This window comes from Sturnira hondurensis, unplaced genomic scaffold (genome assembly GCF_014824575.4).
Source record: "Sturnira hondurensis isolate 20B ecotype Veracruz unplaced genomic scaffold, ASM1482457v3 Scaffold0017436, whole genome shotgun sequence".
NCBI lineage: Eukaryota > Metazoa > Chordata > Mammalia > Chiroptera > Phyllostomidae > Sturnira > Sturnira hondurensis.
The window spans coordinates 14,909,027-14,927,594 of record NW_028090067.1 but is presented as its reverse complement, the minus strand read 5'-3'; the positions used below and the strand labels follow the sequence as shown (position 1 = coordinate 14,927,594).

Genomic DNA, 18,568 nt, shown 5'->3' with positions numbered 1-18,568 from the left:
TGCCGTAGCTCTGGGGGCAGAGAATGAGACCGTCGTCCCTGCGATCAAACCGTGAACTCAGGGTCAAGGAGACTCAGCTGCTTCCTGGTCAGTCGGGCCACCAGCTCCTGGCCCTCTCCGCTGCTCAGGGTCACGGTAAGACCAGCGGGGATGCAGACGTGAGCAGGTTCTGGCAAAGTACTATACACGGGGCACGCAAATGCTAGCTGGTTTTTGTCTTGCTTTGTTTTTACCAGTGATGATTGACTCTTAGTCTGTGCTAACATAAAGCTAGCTTGGGTTCATGAAAAAACGGCACACCTCCCAGTTGCGAGCACACAGCATGCACATGGATGCTCACACATGTGGACACGAGCACACACACAGGGCATGAGAGGGGTCGGCAGGATGTTGGGGTCGGTGCGACTGTCGCCCCATCCCCCACACCCTGGTCATCCAAAGAGCTAGGCGTGCGCACCCGGACTGAGTCCTGGAGAGCGGCCAAGGCCGGCGGCGGCCCCAGACCGCAGGTGTCTGATGCTGCTGAATAAATCATGGTCAGGCCCCATCAACCATCTCCCCCCGGGGAGTGCTCTCTGCCACCCAGATGCTATCTCCCCCCAGGAAGCCAGGTGGCACTTACGTGACCCTTCTTCAACAGATGGCTAGCAGGGACAAGCCTTCTACCTGGTCCGGCTTATGTTTCCCAAGCTGGAGCCGACCTTTGCAGTGATCTGCTCGAAGCCCAGCAGCCTGCCGCTCTGCCCCGACCACTTCCAGCTCAGAGAGCTCCAGGACCCCCATCGTGCGGAAGGTGGCCTCCACCCCCTCACCAGCCCCTTCTGCTGACTCCCCTAAACGAAGCTCTGCTAGAGTCACCCAACATTCCCACAGTCCCTCAGCACGCTCCATGCATGTCCAGCTCCGTGGCTTTGCTTACACCATCCACCCCCCAATGGGCCCCCTTCACATCACTAAAGCCCCCTGGTCCCAGGCCATTCTGCGGGTTACACCCACAGGGCTGGGTTTGGTCAGCTGAACCCCGTGTGCTATCGGTCACTTTAGCTCCAAGCCTGTCTAGGGCTGTGCCCGTGTCCCCAGTGCCTCCCCGAGTGCCAGCAAATGGGCCCCTCCACCGGCCCCCGTGGTCTCCGTTTGCCTCTTCAAAGCATTTCACACACTCCACCTCAATTGCCTGCTCACCTGCCTTGTCCTCCCCTGGGCCCCAAGTCCCAGAAGGACAGGGACGTGCCTCCACTGCCTATCGTTGTCTCTCCACACCCTCTTTGCATTCCCATGGCCTCAGACAGAATAAACCCTCCATCCCAAACGAAAGAAAGAAAGAATGATGTCCACTGGTCTGCATGAAAGCTGGGTATCTCCCGACTCCTCCGTTCACCCAAACTCGGTGTCAGAAACCCCGAGGCCTGCACACCTTCCCGCGACATCAGGACCCGTCTCTGAAATGCCTGCCAAGCGGTTCTAACTCAGTTCTAGGGAGAGAGGGGTCGGGTGTGCCTGACACTGACGTGCAAATGACTCCTACATGATCCGTCTGCCCTGGTGTCCCGCGCTGACGTGGCCGTGGAGCCGGCTCGGGGCAGCGTCACACTGATCCGGTGACTCCTCTCATCAAGTGACCTCTCAGGGTCACATATTGTCATGCAGAGAAATTCAGTTAAATTCTGTAGCTTCCTCTGGATAGCACACGTCTCTGAGTCTTCTTCCGGCCAAAGGAACAGACTCTGAGAACCAGATCAGGAAGATGGGGGATTAATTACTCCTCTCGGTTGAGGGCTGCTGGGCTGGGTGGGGCACCACTCATCTTCCCAAAGAGGAGGGAAGGAGGATGGGAGACAGAAGGACAGAGGGAGGGGACAGCAACACAGACAGAGAGAGATAGAGGGAGATGGGGTGGGACTTCTGCTTCCCCCAACAAGCCCCTGGGCTTGCTCTCCTCTCTCACACGTGACAGGTTCACCTCCTCAAGAGTCTCCACATTCATCATCTCATCTGATCACCCAACCTCAGGCTACAAGGGAGCAGAAAGGTCATCTTGTGCCATCTTGAAGGGCCTACTCCACCTGTACTGGCTGGTGGCCAGCGACAGGCAGCTCCTCGCTCTATCCAGGGCCACCTGTTCCTGCCGAGATGGCGCCCATAGACTGAGGTGTGGGGTAGTGGGAAGCAAGCCAGTGGGCTCGGGAGTTAAGCCTGCGTTCTGCCCGTAGGCGGAAGTAGCTCTGTGGCTTCCGGTCCTGCACTTGCTCTCTGGGCCTCTGCCTCCTGGCCTGGGAAATGGGGGCCTGATCTTCCCACGTGGATGGGAACATGGGAACATCACAGTGAGCAGGACTGTAGGCTTCCAAGAAGGCAGAGCTGGGCTCAAGTTCTGCTGCTGCCACCTTCGAGACAGGTAACCTTGGGCACGCCGCTGAATCTGCATGACCTCAGTTTCCCCATCCGGGTAATGGGAATAACAGCAGCACCCTCATAGGATCATTGTGAAGATTACATGAAACCAAGTAGCTCGGGACTTATGGAAAGTCATGGCCAACCCTCACACAGCACTTGCTAAACACCTGCTGCTAGCCAGGCCCTGTTCTGGGGCAGGTGGGTGTACAGGGACAGGTACAGGTGCTGTCATCCACACGGCTACTGCTGAGTTGGGTAACTCGACTGTCCCCCATGTACAAATGAGGAAACCGAGACTCTGAGACGGAAAGCAGGCCTCTAAGGACCACACAACTGGTTAGTGGCAGAACTGGGACTGGAACCCAGGTGGTTCGGCTCCAGACACTGGGTCCTCACCTTAACCTCTCCAGCCTCTCAGCAAGGACCTAATACAACTTAGCTGTTTGTCTCCAGGACCCAGACGCACCCCAGTGCTTAATGCGAGTTCATTTCCCCACGCCTACCCCCAGGGTCCTGGTGCAGACTGAAATCCGTCCTCTCGCGGCATCTGCCCATTTGTCTCCAGGACCTGTCCGCTGCATGGAGATCAGCTGGCTCATTTCCCATAAGCCTCTTCTCCAGGATAACTTTGTCTCCATTCCTGGGGGTTTCTCATTGACTTACTGTTCATAAACATGTATTAACGACCCTCCGTGTGCCAGGCACTGGGCTGGGCAGAAAACGAAGCCTGATGTCTTGATCTTCCACGCGCCCCCCCCCCCCCCCCCCCCCCCGCCATCAGACAGTCTAGGGCTCCCTGCCTCATTCTGATCCCTCCACTGCGGACCCTCTCCAGTTGGGCTACGGCCTGTTCCATGCTGGGGCCTAAAAATCATCCCAGCAATGCTTTGAGCCTCCACAGCCACCCTGGATCGTGGGCCAGACAGCAGTGACTGTCCCCATGACAGAGGAGACCACTGGGGCCCAGCAGGGGGAATTGACTTGCCCAAAGCCACACAGCAAATGCAGGTTTTATAAACTTATGCCCCTAGCCTCAGGCCCCTGACTCTCAGGATGACACGTCCTTTGCTCCGGAAGAGGCAGAGCAGAAGGTTTTCTGGAGATCGTGTACCGTGAGCACCAGCAGACCCTGACCATCTTGGCATCCCTCCCGCTGGGGTTTGCAGCACCTGGCTGGTGGAATTCTCCTGCTTCGATTCTCCCCTCAACCCCACATCAGGGTACCTGATGTCCTACCCCTGGTCTGATAGACACGAAAGCTAAAAAAACAATCCCTGAGAAGTTAAAATTAGGTTTCCACCTTCTTTTGCCCCAGAAAGAGCTAACAAATCACCCGTAAAGAACTCTTTCCATTCTGGGAGCCGAGAGGGTGCCGGCAGGAGGCGGCACTCTTAGGGCTTGCTTTCCCCCACCCCTACCTTTCCCCACAGAGAAAGCACAGCACACTGTTCTATTTTGATAGGAAAAGCCAGAAGAGAGTCGCACTACTGCAGGCTGATCGCCCTGACGCACTGGGGCCAGCACGGGGCTGGGGCGAGGGGCCCTGTGAGGCGCAGGCTGGGGGGCAAAGCTGGCTCCTGGCAGCAGCCAAAAGCAAGTGGGGCTGGAGGGAAGGGGGAGGAACCCAAGGCTCCTGGTTTGGTCCCCCGCCCCGCCCTGCCTCCCAGTGGACTGTGCTCCCCTTCCTTCCCCTGCTGGGGCCTCAGTCTCCTCATCTGTAAGAGGGGCTCATGCTGTCTGCCTAAGTAGCATCAGACAAGGGCAGGGAGGGAGGAGGAGAGGCCCTCCTTAACTGGATGCCCCCTCCTATGCAGACACCAGGCAGGGGACAGATGCCTAGAGTCTCGATCCCAGGCGACCACTCTGTGAGGTTGCTGTCACCCGGTACATCTTCTAGACATGGAGAAACTGAGGCTCGGGGAAGCCGGCTGTTCTGGTACTTGAGCCGGAGTCTTGGTAACTGTAGGGCCTGCGCCCTTTCCAAACAGCCCATCTCACTGTGTTTTGCAAAGTGTTCTTTGCCTTTCGAGTGTGACTGACCATTGCCAGGATAGCTCCCCAGAAGCCACCTGAGCTCACAGCTGCCCTTCGCTCTGCCCTCAAGTCGCAGGCCCTGGGGCCCCTCCTGGGAGTGGGGTGGCCCAAGCCCCTCTCCCAGGTCCCATCCTCTCCTGCACCCCCACCCCCACCCGGTCCTGCTGCATTCCCACGTCCTGTGCAGGGGGTACCCCTACACACCCACCCCTACCCCTGACACAGGAGCTTCCCACAGAGAATAACAGAGGGAGCAGGGGATGGCAGTTTCCATAGCAACGCTGGGTTTTTCATTCCCAGCACATAAAATGCCAAACCAGGGTTGAAGAGGTGCAGTCCCCTCTCATTGGAGAAGATCCTCTCCTCCCCCTTCCACCCCTGCCAGACAAGGAAAGCAGGGGATGGGGTCTGGGACTCTGAGGCCCCCAGTGGCCATTAAACTCAACTCCATGGATGACAGACCACCAAGGCCTAAGGACAGTCTGAGGCAGCGCTCAGCTAGTTTGCAACCTTCTGGGGAGAGAAAGGGGAGGGGACACACACACCCCATCCTGGGAGGGGACCTCCGTCAACACACACAAGCTGCCGGGTACATGGGGACAGCGCCCCTCTCATTGCCGCCCAGAGTCTGGCCCCCTGTGGGATCGGGGGACTCAAGTATCAGCTGGGCCCTGGAACTGGTTTGATGTGTGGCCTGTGCTCTCTGAGCTTGAGTTTATTCACCTGTGAAATGGGAGGAATAAGAGAATCCAGCCCCCATGAGGTTGTGCTGGCCTCTCAGAGCGCCGCCTGCGATGCCCACTCTCACTGCTTTGCTATTATTATTAATACTGACACCAACATCCTAACACCTCAGCCCTCTGTTCTGCCCTGACCACTCAGCCGCCCCTGGAAGCCAGTCCTCCAGCTCAACCAGGCCAGCCGCTCAGCTCCCTGCCTGTGGATTTAAGGGAAGCAGAAGGGCGTGACAGTTTGGGGGGGCCAGCACCACACCCACCGTACAATCCCACTTCATGAGTACCTGCTCTATGCCAGGAGCTCCCCTGGGTGCCTCACGCCAGTGAACCCAGTCCTCCCAGCCACCCTGTGCGGAAGGTGTGAGTATCGGTTCCATTTTGCAGGTGGAGGAACGAAGGGGCAGGAAGGTGTGGAGCCCCCCAAGGCCCCACAGCTAATCAGCAGAGGCAAGATTCAAACCCAGACACGCCGGCTCCCGTGGCCAGGCTTGCGACTCCTTGGCTCACCGGCAGGAAGAAATGTTTTGCGTAAGACGTAGACCAGAATTTGTCCACGTGGTCCCGCTCCTGGGAGGAGCAGAGGTCAGACGCTGGAGACCAGTGCAGACAGGTGATATGAAGAAGCCACCAAAATGGCTCGAGGTGGACTCATGTGGGGTAGCCCCCCAGTGGCCGGTGAAGTGGTCTTTTTTTTCTATCCTCAGCTGAGGACATGCTTATTTTTAGAGAGAGGTGAAGGGAGGGAGGGAAAGTGAGAGAAGCATCGATTGGTTGCCTCCTGTGCACACCCCAAAAGGGGACCGAACCCACAACCTAGACACACACCCTGACGGGAGTGGGAGGCAGGGCGGTTGCACGCGCCACTCTCTGGTTTACTGGACGATGCTCCAGCCCACGGAGCCACACTGGCCAGGGCCTGGAAAGCCTTTAGAGGGGGCCGATGCCTGATGTGCACTTTACAGTGACTTGCATTTTTTCTGTTACAGAAACCCTGGCTGTCTCCCGCTCCCCTTCTCCCACCAGAGCTTCAGTGAAGTGTGAGCGTGGGAGAAGAGGAGACGTTGAGTGGACAGCTGAAATTGTCTTCGTTACTCTAGTAAACAGAATCGGGGCTGCAGGTGGCGACAGTAATCATGGGTAAAGCATGCCTCTAACACACACACACAGACACACACACCCTTGAGCACAAGGTTCGTCTTCAGCGTTCTATTTTGCAGCCCTTTTGTGATACTTAATTTGAAGAATGGGCCGAAATAAAGGATCAGAGACCACAGGGGCCACGGGGAAGGGGGTGACTGGGAGGAAGTCAGGACGGCCCCGGAGGTGAAAAGGCCAGAAGGACATGGGAGAGGCAGCGAGAGCGGGCCAGGCGAGGCAGAATCTTGAGAAACTGTGAACTATGATTCAGAGCCTCTTCAGTTTGATTCAAAAGATGGAAACAAGAGACTGGAATCAGTTTTTCATTGCCTTTGTTTGCTGGACTGGTCACCCCGAACTCAGCTCCCTCCCCAAACTGAGCCGCATGTTTGCCATCAGGTTTCAGTAGAAAATAAGGAAGGACGGGAGCTTCATGTCTCATAAGCTTGGCGGGGCACAAAGACGGGGAAGCGACAGCCCTGAGACAGAGGCAGCCCGGACAACAGGAACCTTGCCCCGCAAATTCCCAGAAATGTTTATTTAGGCTTCCATAGCACATGGCATTGGTAAATTCACACTAACATTCACAGTGACATTTTTTAAAAGATTTTATTTATTTATTTTTAGAGGGGAAGGGAAGGAGAGAGGGAGAGAAATATCAATGTATGGTTGCCTCTCGTGCGCCCCCTGCTGGGAACTGGCCTGCAACCCAGGCATGTGCGCTAACTGGGAATCGAACCACGATTTTCTGGTTCGCAGGCCCGCGCTCAATCCACTGAGCTACACCAGCCAGGGCTTCACACCGACATTTTCGAAGCTTGCAAGGGGTAGGGAAGGCTCCATCTGACACTGCATCAAACAGGAATCACCGGAGTGCTGTTTTGATTCCCCCAGCTAATCCCTCTGGCCCTTTCCAATCTAGCAAGTGTTTAAAGCAGACATCTCTAACCTACGGGCACCCCACCTGGTGAGTTCTCTAAGCCAAGGCAGCCTGTCCCAGGACGCCTGGTACACAAGTGGAGCCCAGAAAGAGGCCTCTGATCAGATAAACTGGCAAGAGCTGGTCTGAAGGGGACCTCCCTGCTTCCTCGGGTCACCTTACCCTGTCCCTGAATGAAGGCTCATTGAGCGTTTCACGAGCTGAGCTATTGAGCGTGGACAACATGTCTTCACCATCTCTTTCCCTGGTGGCCCTTCCAGGAGTCAGACCCAGCCCCTAAGAACAGCTGAACAACCGACCACCCGCCTGCCCAGGCTCCAGGCCGACGAGGGGCCCTCGGCTCTACTCTGCCTCTCACTCACTCCACACATCCAAGTTATCAGCAAACCCTACTGGCTCTGTCCACCTAAATCCCCCCCAGACTGGCCTACTTGTCACCACCCCCACTGCCCAGACACCACCATTTCTTGCCTGGGTGACCATAGCAGCCCCTACTCACTGGACCCTCTGTCCCCACCCTTGGGCACTCTGCCCGCTCCTGTCCACAGCAGAACCCTCCTTTAACAGGAATCAGTTCAGGGCCCATGGCCCCTACTTTGTCCACCGAAACCCCAAGATCTCACAGTGCCCTTGCAGCCCCACTATGTGCTTCTCCCCGGCTCCACCCTCTTCTCCAGTCTCTTGCCCCTTGGCTCCCTTCCTCCCTGCCCTGCAGATGTCCTTGCTGGTTCCTGAACATCCAGAACGTGTCCCTCCCCGGTGCCTGCTGCTCCCTCCACCCGGAATGTTCTTCCCCCTACTGTCTGCACTTCTCACAGCCTTTTCCTGGGAGTCTTTGCAAGTGTCACCTCTTTAAAAAGCCCTTCGCGGTCCATCCTCTCTAAAACAGCATCTCACCCTGGCTGGTGTGGCTCAGTGGATTGAGTGTCGGCCTGCAGACCAAAGGTCACTTGTTCAATTCCTGCTCAGGGCACACGCCTGGGTTGCGGGCGAGGTCCCCAGTTTGGGGCATGTGAGAGGCAACCAATCAATGTATCTCTCACACATCACTGCTTCTATCCCTCTCTTTCTCCCTCCTTTCCCCTCTCTCTAAAAATAAATAAATAAAATCTTTTAAAAATAGGGACTTCCAACCAAGATGGAGGCATAGGTAGATACACTTTGCCTCCTCACACAGCCAAAAGAAGGATGGCAACAAATTTAAAAACAAAAAATAACCAGAACTGCCAGAAGTCTGCCAACCAAGGAGTTAAAGAAGAAACATTCATCCGGACTGTTAGGAAGGGCAGAGACAGGCAGCTGGGGTGGAAGGGACTCAGGCAGCTGGGGTGGAAGGGACTCACAGCAAGATGGCTGGTGTACTGGGTGAGGCAGGGGCTGGTGGGCTGGGTGGTCCAACATTTGCATGCAGATAAACTGGGAAGCGAGACAGACAGCATAACCCAGGGGTCCAGAGCAGGGAAATAAAGCCTCAAACCCTCTGACTGAAAACACCTGTGGGGGTTGTGGAGGCAGCAGGAGAAACCCCCAGCCTCACAGGAGAGTTCATTGGAAAGACCCACAGGGTCCCAGAATATACGCAAACCCACCCACCTGGGAATCAGCACTAGAAGGGTTCAATGTGCCCATGGGTAGCGGAAGAAGTGACTGAAAGCACACACCGAAGCACATCATAATTGCGTTACCCAAGATCAAAGATAAGGAGAGAATCTCAAAAGCAGCAAGAGAAAAGGAAAGAGTTATCTACTAAGGAGTTTACATAAGACTATCAGCTGATTTCTCAAAAGAGACCTTACAGGCAAGAAGGGGCTGGAAAGAATTATTCCAAGTCATGAAAGACAAGGACCTACAGCCATGATGACTCTAACCAGCAAAACTATCATTTAGAATGGGAGGGCAGATAAAGTGCTTCCCAGAGAAGGTCAAGTTAAAGGAGTCCGTCATCACCAAGCCCTTATTATATGATATGTTAAATGGACCTATCTAAGAAGAAGAAGAAAATCAAAAATATAAACAGTAAAATGACAACAAACTCACACTTATCAACAACTGAACCTAAAAAAAAACAAAACCAAGAATGAACTAAGTAAACAACTAGAACAGAAACAGATTCACAGAAACGGAGATCACGTGGAGGGTTATCAGCAGGGAGGGGAGGGGAGAGAACTGGGGGAAAGGTACAGGGAAGAAGAAGCATAACTGGTAGGTGGAAAATAGACAGAGGAGGTTAAGAATAGTGTGGGAAATGGAGAAACCAAACAACTTACATGTACGACCCATGGACATGAACTGAGGAGGGGAATGCTGGTGGGAGGAGTGTGCAGGGTGGAGGGGGAGAAAGGGGGGAAAACGGGACCACTATAATAGCATAATCAATAAAATGTATTTTTAATCTTAAAAATATATAAAATAGCATCTCCCCTCACTCCCCTACCCTGCTTTATTTTCCTCTGTAGCAGGCATCACTGCCCATCACTTGATTTTTACTTTCAATCGGTTATCTGTCATGGCCACTCTCTTGCACGACGAGGCTGTCCCCTCTCAGCTTATGCCAAGGGCTTTGTTTTCCCCACTCTGAGTCCCCAGAGCCTAGACCTTCACACACCGCAGCCATCCCATCATTACTTCTCAAACAAATGAATGAGCCGTGTGTTGAAATGAATACACGTATTAAGCACCTCGTTTTTAAATTATCAGCAGAAAGAGATTCTATAATTAGAATCGGGCAGTTACTACGAGGATGATGTGGTCCCCAGACCGGCAGCGGCATCAGCCTTACTTAGAAGCCTGCTACCAATGCAAATTCACAGCCCCACCCGAGACCTACCGAGTCAGAGAGTGTGGTGGCCCGGCCACCTGCCTATCCACAGCCCTCTGGAGGACCTGCTTCCATTTAGGTTTGAGAACTGCTGTCCTAGGGGAGCCCTGGCCCAAGCCCCCACTTACAGCACGCCCGTCAGCTTGCGTCCTTCGAGGTGACCACTGAACTTAGTTCGTGTGGGGTCACTGATTTCCATCCCAAACGCTGGTGTAGAAATGATTTCCAGCGCAGTGAACAGCACGTGGGACCAAGAGCAAAACAGAAAGTATGTGTATTTGTGCGAAGTAAACCAGAGTCTTCTTCAATCTTCTAGACAGTTGTTTGGAGTGAAGAAGGATTTAAAAATCCAAATATTATAAAAACTGCACAGACAATAAGTACAAATTTGCCCTTGGGAAAGGTGAAATAAACGTTCCCTTTTAGAGTGTGTGTGGGTGACAGCAGGCACCCCCAGGTTGGATGGCATTATGGAACCCCAGCCCGTGGGGAGAGAGACAGAGAGAGTGCAGGTCCTGCTCCCCCGCGCCCACCCCACCCCATGCCCCTGCCATGCCTCCCCCCACACCCCCAGAGTGAGTGCACCTCTGGGCCCCTCTCTCCGTCCACCTCCGGTCCTGCGCACCCCTCCTGGAGCCAGAATCCAGATCTACCTGTTTCATTCTACCTGGACCCTGACACCTGGCCAGAGGTGAGGAGATGGGTCTCAGAACCAACGCTGTGGGAAAGCAGGTCGTGCTGGTCCAATCAGAGATGGTCTACAGGGCTGCCATGGGATGCTGCCTAAGAAAATCCCAAGGGTTATCTAACTCTCCCCAAGTCTGGCCTCCCGCTGAATCCATCACTGAGCAAGTTGCAGCATCAGTGTGGAGGAGGGGCATCCATTTCAGTGGGGTCTCCCCACTCGGAAGGAAAGGGGGCTGGCTGCGCTGTTCCCTAGCTACAGGGTGACTCCCCAGAATCCAGGGATTCTCGATCCCAGGTCAAAAGCACTCACCTCCCCCCTGGTTTGCAGCCATGGGAGACTGTGGGGTGTCATGGTGAAGTTCAGAGACTCCCCTGGTTAGCCCCCCTGTCTGAAATGCTGGGTCAGGGACCTCACCACCCCCGTGTGCTCCGCTCTCGGGCCTGGCTCCGTCAGCAGGTGATGCTGAAGCCCTGAAGGAACTGTGTCATCCTGAGCCGTGCGAGTTTATTTCCATTAAAAATACACCCTGAAACTAGGGCACGGTGAAGGATTGCTGACACATGGGGAAGAGGGACAAATAAAGACGCTGAGGCCATCCGAAACCTCGCTGAGTCACCGCCCAACACTCACCATGAGCTGAACGTGGACGCTCTCTACTCATCACTGTCACCAACCCCAGTCCCAGAGGTCCTGTGTGGCTCGAGGGCAGCAGTTTGCCACCCGTGTGCTGCAAGGATTTCTCAGGCAGCACCTGACTACCTGGCCAGGGGCATGGGCTTCCTTTCCCTTAGACAGTCAGGTGAGAAACCGACAGCGGCCAACACGACCACTGCCGTCCAGTGTGAATGCATCAAAATCACACCTTTGTTCTGGGGGTAAATGGGCAAAAAACGTCTTTGTTGGTCTGCAGTAGAACTGTAGTCCATAGTTCACATGTGCCGGGAGATGAAGAAGCCCGGAAAATTGCTGCTCTGGGGGCTTGTGAGTCACTCCTGGGAGGTGTCTCTGGTGGCGCCCAAGCCTTCATTGTGCTAAGGAGAAAATGGAAGCGTAGTCACCATTCTGGGCCACATGTTTGGCTTAGTCCCAGACCAGCCCTTCCCCGCCCCCAACCCGTACCTTGGGTCTGCACTTCCCAAGGAGGCAGAGGCATCTCGGAGGAGTCAGTGAAGGCATCCTCACTGTTATCAGTAAAGAATGCTTTCAGCTTCAAGTTACTGAAAACCAGATCAACGGCTGCTCAACTGTAAGGGCTAGTGTTTACTTAATGAGACTGAAGGGAGATCCTCCCAGGGGTGGGCTGCTGGCTCAGCAATGGCAAGAGCAATTCAGGCTCTCTCTACTCTGCCTTTCTGAGCATTATGGCTTTTTAGCCTCAAGCTTATTACCTCATGTCACAAAATGGTTGCCACAGCTCTGGGTATAAGTTCTTATGTATAGTATCCAAAGCTAGAAGCAGCAATCAAAATAAAAGGTGGGGGGGTGTTGGGGGGGAGGGCTATTGCCTTCTCCCTGGCAGCCTTCTCTACCCAGAGTTTCAGTAAGGAAAAACTCTTCTTACATCTCATTGGCCAGAACCGCATCACACGCCCACCCCTACACCAATCCCTGGGAAAGGAGAATGAGAACATCAGGTTCGGTTTCAACCAATCAGGATTCACCCCTGAGGCTGGGCATGCGGCAGGGCCACCAGCCAGGGCTCCCTTGCAGTGCCTCATCTGTAAAACGAGGATAATCCGTTCCTACCACCTCTGATTGTGCCGAGGACCACCGAACAAAAACGCGCTGCACCAACATGACGCAGGAATGTTACACTGGCAGTTCGGAGGAGGAGGAAAGCTATAAAAATAGACCTTTGATCATCAGAGAAATGCCTTCTAAGAAGAAGTGAGCTACAAGAGGTTGCTAAGAGACATTTGTACTTACCACAGACCAAGCTTCTTCGGTAGAATCAATCCAAGGCAGAAACCCCCAGAATCACGCAGAGACCTGGGTGTGGACGAGAGGAAAGGAATAACGTGGGGAACTGAAAGGGTGGGGAGAATGGAGATGTGGCTGGATTCCTGGGCTGCGCCTGCAGCCCTGGCTGTGTGGGCTGGTACTGAGGGTGTCGGAGCAGGAGCGGAGGAGCAGGGGGGTTAGGAGCTGCCTGCTGGTTTTCTGGAAGGAGGTGCCCAGAGGAAGGAGGTGCCCAGCGAGGTCCAGCCTGAGCAGGCTGAGTCCGGGCCTCCTGGTGGGGCAGCAGGGAGAATCCAGCCCCCCAGGCAGGCACCTGCACCACCAACACCCCCATTTCTACCTCTGCATCACTGAAGGACCCAGTCAGTCACTCTGCAGGGGTGTCAGCTTTCCTATCTGTAAAATGGGAGTCCTCCTTCTCTCATTCATTAATCATTCATCCAACAAACACTTACTGAACTCCTGCCTAGGCAGAGGCCTGTAGTGTCCGAGATGGTGTGATCTCGGGCGACTGGCTCCACCAATCTGTGCCTCAGTCTCCTCATCTGTAGAAGGGAGTCGATCGCCGAGCCTCTACCTCACAGGTTCTCGTGCCGGTTAAAAGGATTACTGTGTGTGAAGGGCTCACAGCAGTGCCTGGTGCAGAGTACATGCTCAGTCCGTGTTAGCTGCTGTCCTGATGTCCCACTGGACGGTACAGGCCACCAGGGACAAAGTGGTGAGAGAGAAGGAGAATTATCATTTGGCACTTCGGCTCTAGTGGGGGGTGCAGACATTGACCACCGGAACCAAAGTAGGAATAAATGGTGGTAAGAGATCTGAGGCAGAATCAGAGGGTCCTATGGCCACAGAACCTGGCCCTTTGTACAGACCATGGGAGGCTTCTCTGAAAGATGAAGGGGGTCAACTGGATGAAGCGGGGGCAGAGTCTAGGCAGAGGGAGCCGCATGTGTAAACCCCGAGGTGGGTGGAGCACGGCGTGCTGGCAACCCTGCAGAAAGGCCTGCGAGTCTGACCTCTGAGTAGCAAGGAGAGGTCCCCCAGAGGGCATGGGGGGCAGACCAGACCCGACCCTGGAGCCGCCTTGTGGACTTGGTGTTCTCAGAGAAGTGGGAGGCCATTGCGTGGCCATCATCACAGTTGTGTTTGAAACAAAAAACCCTCCCAAGATTGGAGGCAACGACCTAAACATCCATCAGTAAGGGACGAGGGCACAAATTATGGTACACCCATACAGCGGTGACCCTACAGCTATTTTTCAAAAGAGCAACGGGGCGTGACTCTTCATGTAGAGAGAGGGTACGGTCTCCAAGATATGCTGACCGAGCAAGGCCAGAGCAACCATCTGCGTGAGACACAGCAGGGAGGGGAAAATGTGCGACCCTAGAACACCCCTGGCTCGAACTGCCTGGGGCCACTCACACGTGGATTGTCTTCAGTGAATATGGTAAATGTATTTTCTCTTCCTTACGATTTTCTCACTAACAGTTTCTTTTCTCTAGCTAGCTTTACAGTAAAGGTACAGTATGTAACACATAGAACATTAAAAATACGTGTCCATCAACTGTTTACGCCACCCCTCGGGCATTGGTCCCCAGTAGGCTATTCTTAGTGTATTTGCTGGGGAGTGAAAACTCGTGCATGAATTTTTGACTGCATGGGAGTCAGCACCCCAACCCCTGGGTGGTTCAAGGGTCAACTACGTATTTACATATTCAAATCTGCACAGAACAGCTGTGGGAAAATTCTGGAGAAACCAGTGTGTTTGTTTTCTCCAGGAAGTGAAGCCAAGTAGCTGGGAAGGGAGGTGAGAAGGAGACCTCTCTCTGCAGTCTCTTTCATGCCTGTTTAATTTTGAACTGTGTGTTTCTTCACTTAGAGAAATAGACAGACAGGGCAAAACATCACGAATAAAATGGCTCCTTGGCTGCTACGTAGAGGACGGGCTGATGAGCTGAGAGGAGACGTCCAGTGGTCAGTGAGCATCCACCACGAGCTGGTGGCTTGGCCTGGAGAGGGGTCAGGACGGACAGAAGTGGAGGGACACGGAGGCACCGAGGAATGCACACTGTACTCTCTACACAGGCCCTCCTGCTCCAATCTGCCACTGAATGGAAAACAAGAATCCGAATCGGGAGAGACTGCTCTCCTCCATCACTCCCTTGGCTAAAAGGCGTGTGCTTTGCAGCTGGGGGCACAAGTGGAGTCCGAGAGGGACAACCCTGGGACGTGAGCATAAAAAGCAAGGGGCAGAGTTAGGAGGGGAGGGCCACTTAGGCAGCCCCTTTCCGTCTTCACTCTTTCCTCTCCGTAGGAAAAGAGTCAACACCTCTCCAGAATTCCTCTCCAGTCAACACCCCTTGCGGAATTCTGGGAGTCAGAGCTCCTAGGGGCTCTGTCTCCCTGGAGTTCTCGGCAAACACACGGCCCCTCGGGGTCCCGCATGGCATTCCCACCTCACCGTGGCCAGGGCTGCCCCTTCCACCTGCTAGCTCGTGGGAACCATTCCCTCAAGGAGCAAGAAGCTAACCCTTCCATTTAAGGTTTTCAGGGAGTGTGTCCTGAATGGAACAGTTGACTTCTGGTTAGAATGCAAATGGCTCGAGGAGACAACATGCAAAGCTGTAATTCACTCCCGAAAAGTACAACACAGCCTTTATAAAGTGCTGAGTCACATGGTCACGAACAAAGGAACCCAGCTCGCTAACCAAAAAATAATTCCAGTTCAGAAGTTTGTCATCAAGTTAAATATACGCTTACTGTCTGACCCCACTATTACATTCATGTGTATTTACGCAAGAGAAATGACACTATGTCCACTCACAGACTTCTATGTGAATGTTCGTAACAGCTTCGCTCATAACACCTCAAAACTGGAAAACATCCCAGGTGCCCATGAGCTGGTAAGTGGATACACTGTGGCACGTCCGCACAATGGAGCATCACTCAGCAACCAATAGGAGCAGATGTGGGTACACGTGGCCACGTGGGTGACAGTCCGACACTGTGTGTTAAGTGAAAGGAAGCAGACACAAAAGGCCGACGGCTGTGTGAGTCCTGTGGCCAGAGTGTGAGTGTTGGTGGGGGCCAGGAAAGGTCCCAAAGAGAACTCCAGGGCCCTGGGGAGGGAGGAGCGGCGGCGGGAGCTGGCAGGTGGGCCTGGGGGCGAAACTCGAGAGGGTCAGGTGCTCAGTATGAGCAGAGGAAAAAGGGGGAGGGAAAGAGCCAGGTCTCTGCAGCCAAGGCAGTTCGCAGGATGCGGCCAAAAGAGGGAAGATGGGAAGACAGGACTTGACTTCTCACATTTGCCAGGAGCCGTGGCCCCCAGCCATAAGGGAGGGTGAATGAATGAATCCACCGATGAATTAAACCAATATTTATTCACCACCACTCAATCCTAGGGTATGTGCCAGACACTTTCATTAATACTAACCTATTTCCTTTTTGTAATAAGCTTGTAAAATAAGTGTTATAATGCCTAAAGTCCCCCTTGGCAAACACATGCTGAGTGCATCTTTATATGCCAGGCAGTCTGCTAAGCCCCAGAGATACAAGAAGAGAGACCTAAACAATTGAAAGCCCAGGGTATGAATCACAATCCCGCATTTTACTAGCTTGATATCGTTGGTAAGTTACCTCTCTCTGCCTCAGATTCCTCTTCATGGGCATATCAGCACCTATCCAGGACTATTGGAAAGCATGGCTGCCTGTGTACCACGTGAGTCCTTGGCCGTGGCGGATTGGAGGAGGGCTGCATGACCACACATAAGCAGCCAGCCCATTGGCTGGAGGCTTACGATACCACCTATGACAAAAAGATGAGCTGAGCCCTTCAGCTTCTCCGTGTGAACTGGGAAGTGCAGAGAACAAAGCCCTAGCAGATCAGGAATGGTCACGAATGTACATCCAGACACAAAGGCTGGAAAGACGCCTGGATTTCCTGGCTTTTGAAAGTTCTGTTAGTTTGACGAATGACAAATGAAGCCCCGCCTCCTGCTTCTCCAAAAAAACGTTCAGTTGTCATTACCCTTTCCAGTCCCACATCGCCCCACACCTGGGAGGTGAAGGGAAAATGGGTAGTCGCCCCATCTTACCGATGAGCAAGCTGCGGTTCCCAGAGCAAAGGGACCCAGGGCATCCCAGAGCCGGCCCGTGGGGAAGCCGCCTCAGGTCCAGACCGGCTCCGGCTCGCGCTGTCTCCGGGACATCAGGCTTCTGGTTTCAACTGGCTCACTGGGCGTCCGAGAAGGAATCTTGTTCACAGTGCAGTGGAGTAAAAATAAAAAGCATATATACTGCCGTCAACTCTGAGACACGTTCACCGTTGGAAATGTGGTACATTTTGTTCCAGCCTTCATTTAGTACGTGGTTCAGATCCAGGCCCTGTGTACAGAGTAGCTGGGGCTGCGGGCTGGTGCCCAGGCCAACAGGGAGCGCGCGCCAGATGAGTAATCTCGGAGAGTGGGCAGCAGCTCCTGAGCCAGCTTTCCTGTGGGGCGCCTGATGGTCTTTTTCAGCCCATTTAGTATTTTAGAATTCCTAAAAACTCCGTTTTCTGTGGATATTCCTCAAAGTCTGTGTTGGGAAGTTGGAGCTGCAACCTGAATGGCTCAGCTTGGCCTTCAAACTCTACGAATTGGCAGCTGCTTCCTGGCTAACCTAGTACCCAGTGATCCGGCTCACTGCCCAAACCTTAGCCGATGTCGTTTATTCATTCATCATTGGCTCAACATTTACTGAGCACTTAGCATGAGGTAAAGACAGCGCTAGATGCTGGGGACATAATATGACACCCGAGAGACAATGTCCCTGTATTCATGGAGCATATAGTTCAGAGTGAGGTATGCACATTAATCAAGTAATCACGCATGTAAATATGAAACCGCAAACTGTGGGCATGTCCAGAGTGGGATGATTGGTTATAGGAGACAGTCTGGCTTCATGTGGGGGTGAGGGGGTCAGGGAACGGTGCTCTGAAGAAGGGCCTGGCCCGACTGAGGTCTGACACTCAGAGGCGCACATTCCCCCACCCCTGAGCCTTCCCTGGGGTCAGGGTGTTTCTCACACCCCCACCTGACCTTCACTCTGCTTGTAAGCTGGCTAAGTCAACACTTTTCACATGAGCTTCAAAGTCGGGGCCTTCCAGGCATGACAAGTGGCCTATGCAAAAGCCTGGGGATGTAACAGCAAGAAGGTGGCTCCTGGGGCCACTCCAGCAGAGACTAGAGCCATGTCTAGAGAGGTGACATCGCCGCCCCCACACTCTCTCCATCACTTAAGTCTCAAGGCTGCCTCCTGAACCTGCCTCTAATCCCCCCACTTGTCTTCTCCTTGTCAGCATCTTGGCCCAGGGCTCATCCTCCTGGGGGCTGGGCCACTACAGCAGACTGCTCCCCTCTCTCTCTGCCTCTGGCCCTCCCCTTCTTTCCCTGCAGTGGCCAGAGAGCCCGGAGAGCCACCAATGCCCTGTGGCCACATCACTGCCCCACTTACACCCTGCATAGTCCCCATCACCAGGCCTGATTTCACAGCCCCGCACCACCCGGCCTCAGCCTCATCCCCAGCCCCTCTCTGGCCTCTGGAACCCTAACTGCAGCCGTAAGGGAGTACTCACAGCTTCCCTTATGTACCACCGCCTCCTGGCAGGCCAAGCCATGGCAGCTGCTGTCCCTCTTTTTAGGGTGCTCTTCCTCTCTTGGCACCCCTGCCCTCGGGACTCAGACCAAGAGTGGCCTCCTCTCCACATGCAGCCTGGGTCGGGGGCCCTCTCTCTGCTCCCTCAGAGCCCGGGCCTCCACACACTCCTCGTAATGGGTTGGCATGGGCGGCATTAACTGTCAACGTTCCAGCCAGACTGTGAT

The 18,568-nt window shown here is 54.1% G+C and overlaps 1 long non-coding RNA gene across 1 annotated transcript; it reads right to left on the bottom strand.

Annotated features, from left to right (window-relative positions):
• Positions 1-11,301: 11,301 nt before the first annotated feature.
• On the bottom strand, positions 11,302-16,932 carry LOC119002494 (uncharacterized). The gene is made up of 3 exons (XR_005069746.1): positions 16,802-16,932; positions 12,675-12,737; positions 11,302-11,779 (listed from the first exon to the last, which is right to left on the bottom strand). It is a non-coding gene; the product is annotated as an uncharacterized LOC119002494 (long non-coding RNA).
• Positions 16,933-18,568: the final 1,636 nt, after the last annotated feature.